Below are 15,426 nucleotides of genomic sequence, written 5' to 3'. Positions count from 1 at the left end.
CTCTCCCTTCGTCCCGTAAACCAAAAAAGGCAAATAGATCACAACAAAATGAAAATTTTAGAGTTTATGTGTGAGAAAAAATTAAAACAACAACAAATGTAAGTATAGAAAATTTATTCACACACCACAAATGAACACAAATGTTTTCTTTTCCAAGTTTGGGAAATTGCACTAGTTCAACCCTAATTGCATGGAATTTTACAAGAAAGAGATTTCTTCTACATGTGTTTTAAAAATGGATATGCATGCTTGAAACATGTTAAAGATGGAAATGACCTATGGTTCCAAAGATTTTAAAGAGAATAACAAACGCTCATTAAATTCTCAATGAAAGTGCGGTGGGATATTTACCAGAATCAAACTAGCCATTATTTTGACCATTTACAAAAAGCTTACCTACCAATCATAGATGATTGTAAAGTGATTTATCATCCGTAACGGGCTATATTTTTGTAAGAAATGACTTACGGATTGGGTGTCAATACTCAGTTAAAAGCACCCCGCCTCCCCCTTTTCCCGACGATTGCAAAACCTGAGATATAAAAACTAAAAAGAGCTTAAATTCCCTAAAAATTACAGACACTCTTTGCAATTATCTCTCTCTACAATTGTGCACTGTGAGTCTCCATTTTAAATATACACTTTTTTCTTAAATCAAAATTTTGCGTTTTCTCTCTCCCTTCATCCCGTAAACAAAAAAAGGCAAATAGATCACAGCAAAATGAAAATTTTTGAGTTTATGTATGGAAAAAATTTAAAACAATAACAAATGTAAGTAAAAAAAATTTATTCACACACCAAAAATTAACACAAAATTTTTGTTATCCAAGTTCGGGAAAATCCACTAGTTCAACCCTAATAGCTTGGAATTTTACAACAAAGAGATTTCTTCTACACGTGTTTTAAAAATGGATGTGCAATCTTGAAGCATGTTAAAGATGCAAATGACCTATGGATCCAAAGCTTTTAAATGGAATAACATACGCTCATTAAATTATCTAGTGAACGTGCGGTGGGATATTTACCTGAGTCAAACAAGCCATTATTTTGCCCATTTGAAAAAAGCTGACCTAACAATCATAGATGATTGTAAAGTGATTTTTCATTCGTAATGGGCTATATTATTGTAAGAAATGACTTACGGATTGGGAGTCAACACTCAATTAAAAATCCTTCTCCTCCCCCTTTTCCCGACGATTGCAAAAACCTGAGAACTAAAAACAGAAAAGAGCTCACAATCCTTAAAAATCACAGACACTCTTTGAAATTATATATCTCTACATTTGGGCATTGTGCATCTCCATTTTAGATGTACACTTTTTTATTAAATCAAAACTTTGAGTTGTCGTTCTCCCTTCATGCCGTAAACAAAAAAAGGTAAATAGATCACAACAAAATGTAAATTTTACTGTTTATGTATGGAAAAAAATTAAAAAATTAACAAATTTTATTAATAAAAATTTATTCACACACCACAATTGAACACAAAATTTTTGTTATCCAAGTTTGGGAAATTCCACTAGTTCAACCCTAATAGCTTGAGATTTTACAAGAAAGAGAATTCATCTACACGTGTTTTAAAAATAGATATGCAAGCTTGAAACATGTTAAAGATGCAAATGACCTATGGATCCAAAGCTTTTATAGAGAATAACATACGCTCATTAAATTCTCTAGTGAACGTGCGGTGGGATATTTACCCGAGTCAAACAAGCCATTATTTTGCCCGTTTGAAAAAAGCTGACCTAACAATCGTAGATGATTCTAAAGTGAATTTTCATTCGTAACAGGCTATATATTATTGTAAGAAATGACATAGGGATTGGGAGTCAACTCTCAATTAAAAATTCCCCGCTGCCCCCATTTCCCGACGATTGCAAAACCTAAGAATTAAAAACTGAAAATAGCTCACAATCCTTAAAAATCATAGACACTCTTTGAAATTATATCTCTCCATATTAGGGCATTGTGCATCTCCATTTTAGATCTATACTTTTTTATTAAATCAAAACTTTGAGTTTTCGTTCTCCCTTCATGCTGTAAACAAAAAAAGGTAAATAGATCACAACAAAATGTAAATTTTAGAGTTTATGTATGGAAAAAAATTAAAACATTAACAAATGTAATTAATGAAAATTTATTCACACACCACAATTGAACACAAAATTTTTGTTATCCAAGTTTCGGAAATTCCACTAGTTCAACCCTAATAGCTTGAAATTTTACAAGAAAGAGAATTCTTCTACACGTGTTTTAAAAATGGATATGCATACTTGAAACATGTTAAAGATGCAAATGACCTATGGATCCAAAGCTTTTAATGAGAATAACAAACACTCGTTAAATTCTGAAGTGAACGTGCGGCGGGATATTTACCCGAGTCAAACAGGCCATTATTTTGCCAGTTTTAAAAAAGCTGACCTAACAATCATAGATGATTGTAATGTGATTTATCATGAGTAACGGGCTATATTTTTGTAACAAATGACATACGGATTGGGAGTCAACAGTCAGTTAAAAATACCCCGCCTCCCCGTTTTCTCGACGATTGCAAAACCTGAGATATAAAAACTAAAAAGACCTTACAAACCCTAAAAATTACAAAAACTCTTTGGAAGTATCTCTCCCTACATTTGTGCATTGTGCATCTCCATTTTAGATGTGCACTTTTTTTTAAAACAAAACTTTGAGTTTTCGCTCTCCCTTCTTCCCGTAAACAAAAAAAAGGCAAATTAGATCACAACAAAGTGAAAATTTTAGAGTTTATGTGTGAAAAAAAATTAAAACAATAACAAATGTAAGTATAGAAAAATTTATTCACACACCACAAATGAACACAAATGTTTTCTTTTCCAAGTTTGGGAAATTGCACTAGTTCAACCCTAATTGCATGGAATTTTACAAGAAAGAGATTTCTTTTACACGTGTTTTAAAAATGGATATGCATGCTTGAAACATGTTAAAGATGGAAATGACCTATGGATCCAAAGATTTTAAAGAGAATAACAAACGCTCATTGAATTCTCAATGAACGTGCGGTGGGATATTTACCAGAATCAAACTAGCCATTATTTTGGCCATTTACAAAAAGCTTACCTACCAATCATAGATGATTGTAAAGTGATTTATCGTCCGTAATGGGCTATATTTTTGTATGAAATGACTTACGGATTGGGAGTCAACACTCAGTTAAAAACACCCCGCCTCCCCCTTTTCCCGACGATTGCAAAACTAGAGATATAAAAACTAAAAAGAGCTTAAATTCCCTAAAAATTATAGTCACTCTTTGGAATTATCTCTCTGTACATTTGTGCACTGTGCGTCTCCATTTTAAATGTATACTTTTTTCTTAAATCCAAACTATGAGTTTTTTCTCTCCCTTCATCCCGTAAACAAAAAAACGCAAATAGATCACTGAAAAATGTAAATTTTTGAGTTTATGTATGGAAAAAATTTAAAACAATCACAAATGTAAGTAAAGAAAATTTATTCACACATCAAAATTTTTTTTATCCAAGTTTGGGAAATTACACTAGTTCAACCCTAATAACTTGGAATTTTACAAGAATGAGATTTCTTCTACACGTGTTTTAAAAATGGATATGCAAGCTTCAAACATCTTAAAGATGCAAATGACCCTTGGATCCAAAGCTTTTGAAGAGAATAACATACGCTCATTAAATTCTCTAGTGAACGTGCGGTGGGATATTTACCCTAGTCAAACAAGCCATTATTTTGCCGGTTTGAAAAAAGCTGACCGAACAATCATAGATGATTGTAAAGTTATTTTTCATTCGTAACGGGCTATATTTTTGTAAGATATGACTTACGGATTGGGAGTCAACACTCAATTAAAAATCCCCCGCCTCCCCCTTTTACCGACGATTGCAAAACCTGAGAACTAAAAACTGAAAAGAGCTCACAATCTTTAAAAATCACAGACACTCTTTGGAATTATATCTCTCTACATTTGTGCATTGTGCATCTCCATTTTAGATGTACACTTTTTTATTAAATCAAAGCTTTGAGTTTTCGTTCTCCCTTCATGCCGTAAACAAAAAAAGGTAAATAGCTCACAACAAAATGTAAATTTTAGAGTTTAAGTATGGAAAAAAATTAAAACATTAACAAATGTAAGTAATGAAAATTTATTCAAATTCAACAATTGAACACAAAATTTTTGTTATCCAAGTTTGGGAAATTCCACTAGTTCAACCCTAATAGCTTGAAATTTTACATGAAATAGAATTCTTCTACACGTGTTTTAAAAATGGATATGCATACTTGAAACATGTTAAAGATGCAAATGACCTATGGATCCAAAGCTTTTAATGAGAATAACAAACACTCATTAAATTCTGAAGTGAATGTTCAGAGGGATATTTACCCGAGTCAAACAAGCCATTATTTTGGTCGTTTACAAAAAGCTGACCTAACAATCATAGATGATTGTAATGTGATTTATCATGAGTAACGGGCTATATTTTTGTAAGAAATGACATACGGATTGGGAGTCAAAAGTCAGTTAAAAATACCCCGCCTCCCCGTTTTCCCGACGATTGCAAAACCTGAGATATAAAACCTAAAAAGGTCTTACAAACCCTAAAAATTACAAATACTCTTTGGAATTATCTCCCTACATTTGTGCACTGTGCGTCTCCATTTTAAAAGTACACTTTTTTCTTAAACCAAAACTTTGAGTTTTCTCTCTCCCTTCATGCCGTAGTCAAAAAAACGCAAACAGATCACAGAAAAATGAAAAATTTTGAGTTTATGTATGGAAAAAATTTAAAACAATAACAAATGTAAGTAAAGAAAATTTATTCACACACCACAATTGAACACAAAATTTTTGTTATCCAAGTTTGGGAAATTCCACTAGTTCAACCCTAATAGCTTGAAATTTTACAAGAAAGAGAATTCTTCTACACGTGTTTTAAAAATGGATATGCATGTTTGAAACATGTTAAAGATGCAAATGACCTATGGATCCAAAGCTTTTAATCAGAATAACAAATGCTCATTAAATTCTGAAGTGAACGTGCGGCGGGATATTTACCCGAGTCAAACAAGCCATTATTTTGCCCGTTTGCAAAAAGCTGACCTAACAATCATAGATGATTGTAATGTGATTTATCATGAGCAACGGGCTATATTTTTGTAAGAAATGACATACGGATTGGGAGTCAACAGTCAGCTAAAAATACCCCGCCTCCCCGTTTTCCCAACAATTGCAAAACCTGAGATATAAACAGTAGAAAGATCTTACAAACCCTAAAAATTACAAACACTCTTTGGAATTATCTCTCCCGACATTTGTGCATTGTGCATCTCCATTTTAGATGTACACTTTTTTCCTAACTCAAAACTTTGAATTTTCGCTCTCCCTTCGTCCCGTAAACCAAAAAAGGCAAATAGATCGCAACAAAATGAAAATTTTAGAGTTTATGTGTAAAAAACAATTAAAACAATAACAAATGTAAGTATAGAAAATTTATTCACACACCACAAATGAACACAAAAGTTTTCTTTTCCAAGTTTGGGAAATTCCATTAGTTCAACCCTAATTGCATGGAATTTTACAAGAAAGAGATTTTTTCTACACGTGTTTTAAAAATGGATATGCATGCTTGAAACAAGTTAAAGATACAAATGACCTATGGATCCAAAGCTTTTAATGAGAATAACAAACGCTCATTAAATTCTGAAGTGAACGTGCGGCGGGATATTTACCTGAGTCAAACAAGCCATTATTTGGCCCATTTGCAAAAAGCTGACCTAACAATCATAAATGATTGTAATGTGATTTATCATTCGGAATGGGCTATATTTTTGTAAGAAATGACATACGGATAGGGAGTCAACAGTTAGTTAAAAATACCCCGCCTCACCTATTATGCACGCAATAACATTATTATTTTAGTGTTTTCTTTAATTTACTTTATTTTATTTCAGTTTTAGGTCATAGGGGTATTTTTGGAATATTTTATTTATAGGGGTATTTTTGGAATATTTTATTGTAAACCCTAACCGGGTGAACCCTATTTAAGGGGTAAGAGTAATGAGAAATAGAAGCATTGAAGTATTAAGAATTAGGTTAAATTTAGCGTAAAGAGGCTTAGAGTTCTCCTCAACGAGCTCTAGGGTTATCAAGTTTCCCTTTGGCTTGATCTTCGTTTTCGTCTTCCCCATGACTTCCCATTATCCCTACGGTAATGCCTGGAAGACCCGTAACCCATGGCAGATTGCAGATCCTCCCAAAGAATCCACGTGTCAGATCCAGGACCGTAACAACTGGTATCAGAGCAGGAACACAATGGGTTATTCTATATCCCAAGAAAGATGGGTTGCTATGGGTAAGGAATTGGAGGAAATACGAGCACGGTTAGATGCTTCAATTGAATGTTCGGCAATGGAGCCACGTGCTCCCACAGAAAAGGTCATACAACCTGAAATTTCCTGCATATGCGTAGGCATATGCGTAGAAGAGGCAGCTGCTGCCTTGGACGAGCAGAAAGGCCAACGGCCAGGAACTCCAGCGGCGACTACATCGGAATTTGGGGATTCCAAAATTCCAAAAATGGCTGCACCGGAAATTCCGACGGCACTCGAAATCTCCGAGCAAGCGCAGAACTTTCGATATGCCTCCAAGGGCTACGATTCGCCTCCAAGTGGTGCGATTCGCCGCCGGAGTAGCAGGCTACCCAGTCGCTTCCCTTGGGTTCGTCGGCAAACTACCCGAGAGCCCTCTGTCTCGGAAAAATTCCAAGCGGCGACGCCTCAGCGGGCTTCTCGTCGCCACCGGCGAAGCAGGATAGTTCGTCGGTGCCATAAGCAACTTTTCCGCAAGGGATCTCGATTCCGGGAGGCTGAGGAACGACGATTTACAAGTTTCTGAGACCCCTCTGTCTCAGAAACTATCCAGTCGGCGAAGCCCCAACGGGCTGCGATTCGCCACCGAAAAATCATGCGATTCCGTCGGTGCCGGGAGAGAGGAAGGAGACGAACGTCGCCGGTAATCGTCGGTGCCGTGAGGAACGGAACCGCCGGCCGCAGAGTTCGGGAGCCGCCGAAGGAAGAAGACGACTCCCGATTAAATTTTCCTAACTTAGGAAAATTTAATCGGCCCGGTCTGCTGAGTCGCAAGCCGGACCGGGTTCCTGAACCGGGTCAACCCAGGTTAACTCGGACCGCCCCCCCCCCCCACACCAAAAAAAAAAAAAAAAAAAAAAAAAGGGGGGGCAAACAGAGGGGGCGTCATAGCTTTCGCGGATGCTACTTCAGCACCGGTGAAGACGTCGGCATACAAACTTCCGAGCTTGAGGACAAGCTCGTTTTCCAAGGGGGGTGTAATGTTATGCATGCAATAACATTATTATTTTAGTGTTTTCTTTAATTTACTTTATTTTATTTCAGTTTTAGGTCATAGGGGTATTTTTGGAATATTTTATTTATAGGGGTATTTTTAGAATATTTTATTTATAGGGGTATTTTTGGAATATTTTATTGTAAACCCTAACCGGGTGAACCCTATTTAAGGGGTAAGAGTAATGAGAAATAGAAGCATTGAAGTATTAAGAATTAGGTTAAATTTAGCCTAAAGAGGCTTAGAGTTCTCCTCAACGAGCTCTAGGGTTATCAAGTTTCCCTTTGGCTTGATCGTCATTTTCGTCTTCCCCATGACTTCCTATTATCCCTACGGTAATGCCTGGAAGACCCGTAACCCGTGGCCGATTGCAGATCCTCCCAAAGAATCCACGTGTCAGATCCGGGACCGTAACATCACCGTTTTCCCGTCGATTGCAAACCTGAGATATAAAAACTAAAAAGATCTTAAAAACCCTAAAAATTACAAACACTCTTTGGAATTATCTCTCCCTATATTTGTGCATTGTGCATCTCCATTTTAGATGTACACTTTTTTCTTAAATCAAAACTTTGAGTTTTCGCTCTCCCTTCATCCCGTAAACCAAAAAACGCAAATAGATCACAACAAAATAAAATTTTAGAGTTTATGTGTGAAAAAAAATTAAAACAATAACAAATGTAAGTATAGAAATTTATTCACACACCACAAATGAACACAAAAGTTTTGTTTTCCAAGTTTGGGAAATTCCACTAGTTCAAACCTAATTGCATGGAATTTTATAGGAAAGAAATTTCTTCTATACGTGTTTTAAAAATGGATATGCATGCTTGAAACATGTTAAAGATGCAAATGACCTATGCACTCAAATCTTTTAAAGAGAATAATCAACGCTCATTAAATTCTCAATGAACGTGCGGTGGGATATTTACCAGAATCAAACTAGCCATTATTTTGCCCGTTTACAAAAAGCTTACCTAACAATCATAGATGATTGTAAAGTGATTTATCATCCGTAACGGGCTATATTTTTGTAAGAAATGACTTACGGATTGGGGGTCAACACTCAGTTAAAAACACCACGCCTCCACCTTTTCCCGACAATTGCAAAACCTGAGATATAAAAACTAAAAAGAGCTTAAATTCCCTAAAAATTACAGACACTCTTTGGAATTGTCTCTCTCTACATTTTTGCACTTTGTATCTCCATTTTAAAAGTACACTTTTTTCTTAAATCAAAACTTTGATTTTTCTCTCTCCCTTCATCCGGTAAAGAAAAAAAGGCAAATAGATCACAGCGAAATGAAAATTTTTGAGTTTATGTATGGAAAAAATTTAAAAAAATAACAAATGTAAGTAAATAAAATTTATTCACACACCAAAAATTAACACAAAACTTTTGTTATCCAAGTTTGGGAAATTCCACTAGTTCAACCCTAATAGCTTGGAATTTTACAAGAAAGAGATTTCTTCTACACGTGTTTTAAAAATAGATATGCAAGCTTGAAACATGTTAAAGATGCAAATGACCTATGGATCCAAAGCTTTTAAAGAGAATAACATACACTCATTAAATTCTCTAGTGAACGTGCGGTGGGATGTTTACCCGAGTCAAACAAGCCATTATTTTGGCCGTTTGCAAAAAGCTGACCTATCAATAATAGATGATTGTAAAGTGATTTTTCATTCCTAACGGGCTATATTATTGTAAGAAATGACTTACGGATTGGGAGTCAACACTCAATTAAAAATCCCCCGCCTCCCCCTTTTCCCGACGATTGCAAAACCTGAGAACTAGAAACTGAAAAGAGGTCACGATCCTTAAAAATCATAGACACTCTTTGGAATTATATCTTTGTACATTTGTGCATTGTGCATCTCCATTTTAGATTTACACTTTTTTATTAAATCAAAACTTTAAGTTTTCATTCTCCCTTAATGCCGTAAACAAAAAAACGTAAATAGATCACAACAAAATGTAAATTTTAGAGTTTTTGCACAGAAAAAATTAAAACATTAACAAATGTAAGTAATGAAAATTTATTCACACGACACAATTGAACACAAAATTTATGTTATCCAAGTTTGGGAAATTCCCCTAGTTCAACCCTAATAGCTTGAAATTTTACAAGAAAGAGAATTCTTCTACACGTGTTTTAAAAATGGATATGCATGCTTGAAACATGTTAAAGATGCAAATGACCTATGGATCCTAAGCTTTTAATGAGAATAACAAACACTCATTAAATTATGAAGTGAACGTGCGGCGGGAAATTTACCCGAGTCAAACATGCCATTATTTTCCCTGTTTGCAAATAGCTGACCTAACAATCATATATGATTGTAGTGCGATTTATTATGAGTAGCGGGCTATATTTTTGTAAGAAATGACATACGGATTGGGAGACAACAGTCAGTTAAAAATACCCCGCCTCCCCGTTTTCCCGACGATTGGAAAACCTGTGATATAAAAACTAAAAAGATCTTACAAACCCTAAAAATTACAAACACTCTTTGGAATTATCTCTCCCTACATTTGTGCATTGTGCATCTCTATTTTAGATGTATACTTTTTCCTTAAATCAAAACTTTGACTTTTCACTCTCCCTTCATCCCTTAAACCAAAAAAGGCAAATAGATCACAACAAAATGAAAATTTTAGAGTTTATGTGTGAAAAAAATTAAAAAAAAACAAATGTAAGTAATGAAAATTTATTCACACACCAAAAATGAAGACAAAAGTTTGTTTTTTCCAAGTTTGGGAAATTCCACTAGTTCAACCCTAATTGCATTGAATTTTACTAGAAAGAGATTTCTTCTGCACGTGTTTTAAAAATGGATATGCATGCTTGAAACATGTTAAAGCATGCATATCCATTTTTAAAACACGTGTAGAAGAAATCTCTTTCTTGTAAAATTCCATGCAATTAGGGTTGAACTAGTGGAATTTCTCAAACTTGGAAAACAAAACTTTTGTGTTCATTTGTGGTGTGTGAGTAAATTTTCTATACTTACATTTGTTATTGTTTTAATTTTTTTTCACACACAAACTCTAAAATTTTCATTTTGTTGTGATCTATTTGCCTTTTTTGGTTTACGGGATGAAGGGAGAGCGAAAACTCAAAGTTTTGATTTAAGAAAAAAGTGTACATCTAAAATGGAGATGCACAATCCACAAATGTAGGGAGAGATAATTCCTAAGAGTGTTTGTAATTTTTAGGGATTGTAAGATCTTTTTAGTTTTTGTATCTCAGGTTTTGCAATCGTTGGGAAAACGGGGAGGCGTGGTATTTTTTACTGACTGTTGACTCCCAATCCGTATGTCATTTCTTACAAAAATATAGCCCGTTACTCATAATAAATCACATTACAATCATCTATGAATGTTAGGTAAGCTTTTTGAAAACGGGCAAAATAATGGCTTGTTTGACTCGGGTAAATATCCCGCCGCATGTTCACTGCAGAATTTAATGAGTGTTTATTATTCTCATTAAACGCTTTGGATCCATAGGTCCTTTGCATCTTTAACATGTTTCAAGCATGCATATCTATTTTTAAAACACGTCTAGAAGAATTTTCTTTCTTGTAAAATTTCAAGTTATTAGGGTTGAACTGGTGGAATTTCCCAAACTTGGATAACAAAAATTTTGTGTTCAATTGTGGTGTGTGAATAAATTTTCATTTCTTACATTTTTTAATGTTTTAATTTTTTTCCCTATATAAACTCTAAAATATACATTTTTTTGTGATCTATTTACCTTTTTTTGTTTACGGCATGAATGGAGAACGAAAACTCAAAGTTTTGATTTAATAAAAAAGTGTACATCTAAAATGGAGATGCACAATGCACAAATGTGGAGAGATATAATTCCAAAGAGTGTCTGTGATTTTTCAGGATTGTGAGCTGTTTACAGGTTTTAGTTCTCAAGTTTTGCAATCATCGGGAAAAGGGGGAGGCGGGGGATTTTTAATTGAGTGTTGACTCCCAATCCGTAAGTCATTTCTTACAATAATATAGCCCGTTACGAATGAAAAATCACTTTACAATCATCCATGATTGTTAGGTCAGCTTTTTGCAAACGGGCAAAATAATAGCTTGTTTGACTCGGGTAAATATCCAACCGCACGTTCACTAGAGAATTTAATCAGCGTATGTTATTCTCTCTAAAAGCTTTGGATCCATAGGTCATTTGCATCTTTAACATGTTTCAAGCTTGCATATCCATTTTTAAAACACGTGTGGAACAAATCTCTTTCTTGTAAAATTCCAAGTTGTTAGGGTTGAACTAGTGGAATTTCCCAAAATTGGATAACAAAAATTTTGTGTTAATTTTTGGTGTGTGAATAAATTTTCTTTACTAACATTCGTTATTTTTTTAAATTTTTTCCATGCATAAACTCAAAAATTTTCATTTTGCTGTGATCTTTTTGCCTTTTTTTGTTTACGGGATGAAGGGAGAGAGAAAACTCAAAGTTTTCATTTAAGAAAAAAGAGTACATCTAAAATGGAGACGCACAGTCCACAAATGTAGAGAGAGATAATTCCAATGAGTGTCTTTAATTTTTAGGGAATTTAAGCTCTTTTTCGTTTTTATCTCAGGTTTTGCAATCGTCGGGAAAAAAGAGGGAGGCGGGGTGTTTTTAACTGAATGTTGACTCCCAATCCGTAAGTCATTTCTTACAAAAATATAGCCCATTACGGATGATAAAGCACTCTACAATCATCTATGATTGTTAGGTAAGCTTTTTGTGAATGGGCAAAATAATGGCTAGTTTGATTCTGGTAAATATCCCACCGCACGTTCATTGAGAATTTAATGAGCGTTTGTTAAAAGCTTTGGATCCATAGGTCATTTGCATCTTTAACATGTTTCAAGCATGCATATCCATTTTTAAAACACGTGTAGAAGAAATCTCTTTCTTGTAAAATTCCATGCAATTAGGGTTGAACTAGTGAAATTTCTCCAACTTGGAAAACAAAACTTTTGTGTTCATTTGTGGTGTGTGAGTAAATTTTCTATACTTACATTTGTAATTGTTTTAATTTTTTTTCACACAAAAACTCTAAAATTTTCATTTTGTTGTGACCTATTTGCCTTTTTTGGTTTACGGGATGAAGGGAGAGCGAAAACTCAAAGTTTTGATTTAAGAAAAAAGTGTACATCTAAAATGGAAAAGCACAATGCACAAATGTATGGAGAGATAATTCCTAAGAGTGTTTGTAATTTTTAGGGATTGTAAGATCTTTTTAGTTTTTGTATCTCAGGTTTTGCAATCGTCGGGAAAACGGGGAGGCGTGGTATTTTTAACTGGCTGTTGACTCCCAATCCGTATGTCATTTCTCACAAAAATATAGCCCGTTACTCATGATAAATCACATTACAATCATCTATGATTGTTAGGTAAGCTTTTTGTGAATGGGCAAAATAATGGCTAGTTTGATTCTGGTAAATATCCCACCGCACGTTCATTGACAATTTAATGAGCGTTTGTTATTCTCTTTAAAAGCTTTGGATCCATAGGTCATTTGCATCTTTGACATGTTTCAAGCATGCATATCCATTTTCAAAACACGTGTAGAAGAAATCTCTTTCTTGTAAAATTCCATGCAATTAGGGTTGAACTAGTGGAATTTCTCAAACTTGGAAAAAAAAACTTTTGTGTTCATTTGTGGGGTGTGAGTAAATTTTCTATACTTACATTTGTTATTGTTATAATTTTTTTTCACACATAAACTCTAAAATTTTCATTTTGTTGTGATCTATTTGCCTTTTTTTGGTTTACGGGATGAAGGGAGAGCGAAAACTCAAAGTTTTGATTTAAGAAAAAAGTGTACATCTAAAATGGAGATGCACAATGCACAAATTTAGGGAGAGATAATTTCAAAGGGTGTTTGTAAGTTTTAGAGATTGTAAGATCTTTTTAGTTTTTGTATCTCAGGTTTTGCAATCATCGAAAAAACGGGGAGGCGTGGTATTTTTAACTGACTATTGACTCCCGATCCGTATGTCATTTCTTACAAAAATATGACCCGTTACTCATGATAAATCACATTACAATCATCTATGATTGTTAGGTCAGCTTTTTCAAAACGGGCAAATAATGGCTTGTTTGACTCGGGTAAATATCCCGCCGCACGTTCACTTCAGAATTTAATGAGTGTTTGTTATTCTCATTAAAAGCTTTGGATCCATAGGTCATTTGCATCTTTAACATGTTTCAAGCATGCATATCCATTTTTAAAAAACGTCTAGAAGAATTCTCTTTCTTGTAAAATTTCAAGCTATTAGGGTTGAACTAGTGGAATTTCACAAACTTGGATAACAAAAATTTTGTGTTCAATTGTGGTGTGTGAATAAATTTTCATTACTTAAATTTATTAATGTTTTAATTATTTTCCATACATAAGCTCTAAAATTTACATTTTTTTGTGATCTATTTACCTTTTTTTGTTTACGGCATGAAGGGAGAACGAAAACTCAAAGTTTTGATTTAATAAAAAAGTGTACATCTAAAATGGAGATGCACAATGCACAAATGTGGAGAGATATAATTCCAAAGAGTGTCTGTGATTTTTCAGGATTGTGAGCTCTTTTAAGTTTTTAGTTCTCAGGTTTTGCAATCGTCGGGAAAAGGGGGAGGAGGGGGATTTTTAATTGAGTGTTGACTCCCAATCCGTAAGTCATTTCTTACAATAATATAGCCCGTTACGAATGGAAATTCACTTTACAATCATCTATGATTGTTAGGTCAGTTTTATGCAAACGGGCAAAATAATGGCTTGTTTGACTTGGGTAAATATCCCACCGCACGTTCACTAGAGAATTTAATAAGCGTATGTTATTCTCTTTAAAAGCTTTGGATCCATAGTTCATTGGCATCTTTAACATGTTTCAAGATTGCAAATCCATTTTTAAAACACGTGTGGAACAAATCTCTTTCTTGTAAAATTCCAAGCTATTAGGGTTGAACTAGTGATATTTCCCAAACTTGGATAACAAAAGTTTTGTGTTAATTTTTGGTGTGTGAATAAATTTTCTTTACTTAAATTTGTTATTGTTTAAAAATTTTTCCATACATAAACTAAAAATTTTTCATTTTGCTGTGATCTATTGGCCTTTTTTTGTTTACGGGATGAAGGGAGAGAGAAAACTCAAAGTTTTGATTTAAGAAAAAAGTGTACATCTAAAATGGAGACGCACAGTGCACAAATGTAGAGAGAGATAATTCCAATGAGTGTCAGTAATTTTTAGGGAATTTAAGCTCTTTTTAGTTTTTATATCTCAGGTTTTGCAATCGTCGGGAAAAGGGGGAGGTGGGGTGATTTTAACTGAGTGTTGACTCCCAATCCGTAAGTCATTTCTTACAAAAATATAGCCCGTTACGGATGATAGATCACTTTACAATCATCTATGATTGTTAGGTAAGCTTTTTGTGAACGGGCAAAATAATGGCTAGTTTGATTCTGGTAAATATCCCACCGCACGTTCATCGAGAATTTAATGAGCGTTTGTTATTCTCTTTAAAAGCTTTGGATCCATAGGTCATTTGCATCTTTAACATGTTTCAAGCATGCATATCCATTTTAAAACACGTGTAGAAGAAATCTCTTTCTTGTAAAATTCCATGCAATTAGGGTTGAACTAGTGGAATTTCTCAAACTTGGAAAACAAAACTTTTGTGTTCATTTGTGGTGTGTGAGTAAATTTTCTATACTTACATTTGTTATTGTTATACTTTTTCTTCACACATAAACTCTAAAATTTTCATTTTGTTGTGATCGATTTGCCTTTTTTGGTTTACGAGATGAAGGGAGAGCGAAAACTCAAAGTTTAGATTTAAGAAAAAAGTGTACATCTAAAATGGAGATGCACAATGCACAAATGTGGAGAGAGATAATTCCTAAGAGTGTTTGTAATTTTTAGGGATTGTAAGATCTTTTTAGTTTTTGTATCTCAGGTTTTGCAATCGTCGGGAAAACGGGGTGGCGTGGTATTTTTAACTGACTGTTGACTCCCAATCCGTATGTCATTTCTTACAAAATATAGGCCGGTACTCAT

Source organism: Aristolochia californica, unplaced genomic scaffold (genome assembly GCF_029961685.1).
Source record: "Aristolochia californica isolate CCGP_79_NKW_82.1479 unplaced genomic scaffold, dmAriCali1.0.hap1 SCAF_12, whole genome shotgun sequence".
Lineage (NCBI taxonomy): Eukaryota > Viridiplantae > Streptophyta > Magnoliopsida > Piperales > Aristolochiaceae > Aristolochia > Aristolochia californica.
This window is presented reverse-complemented; position numbering follows the sequence as displayed.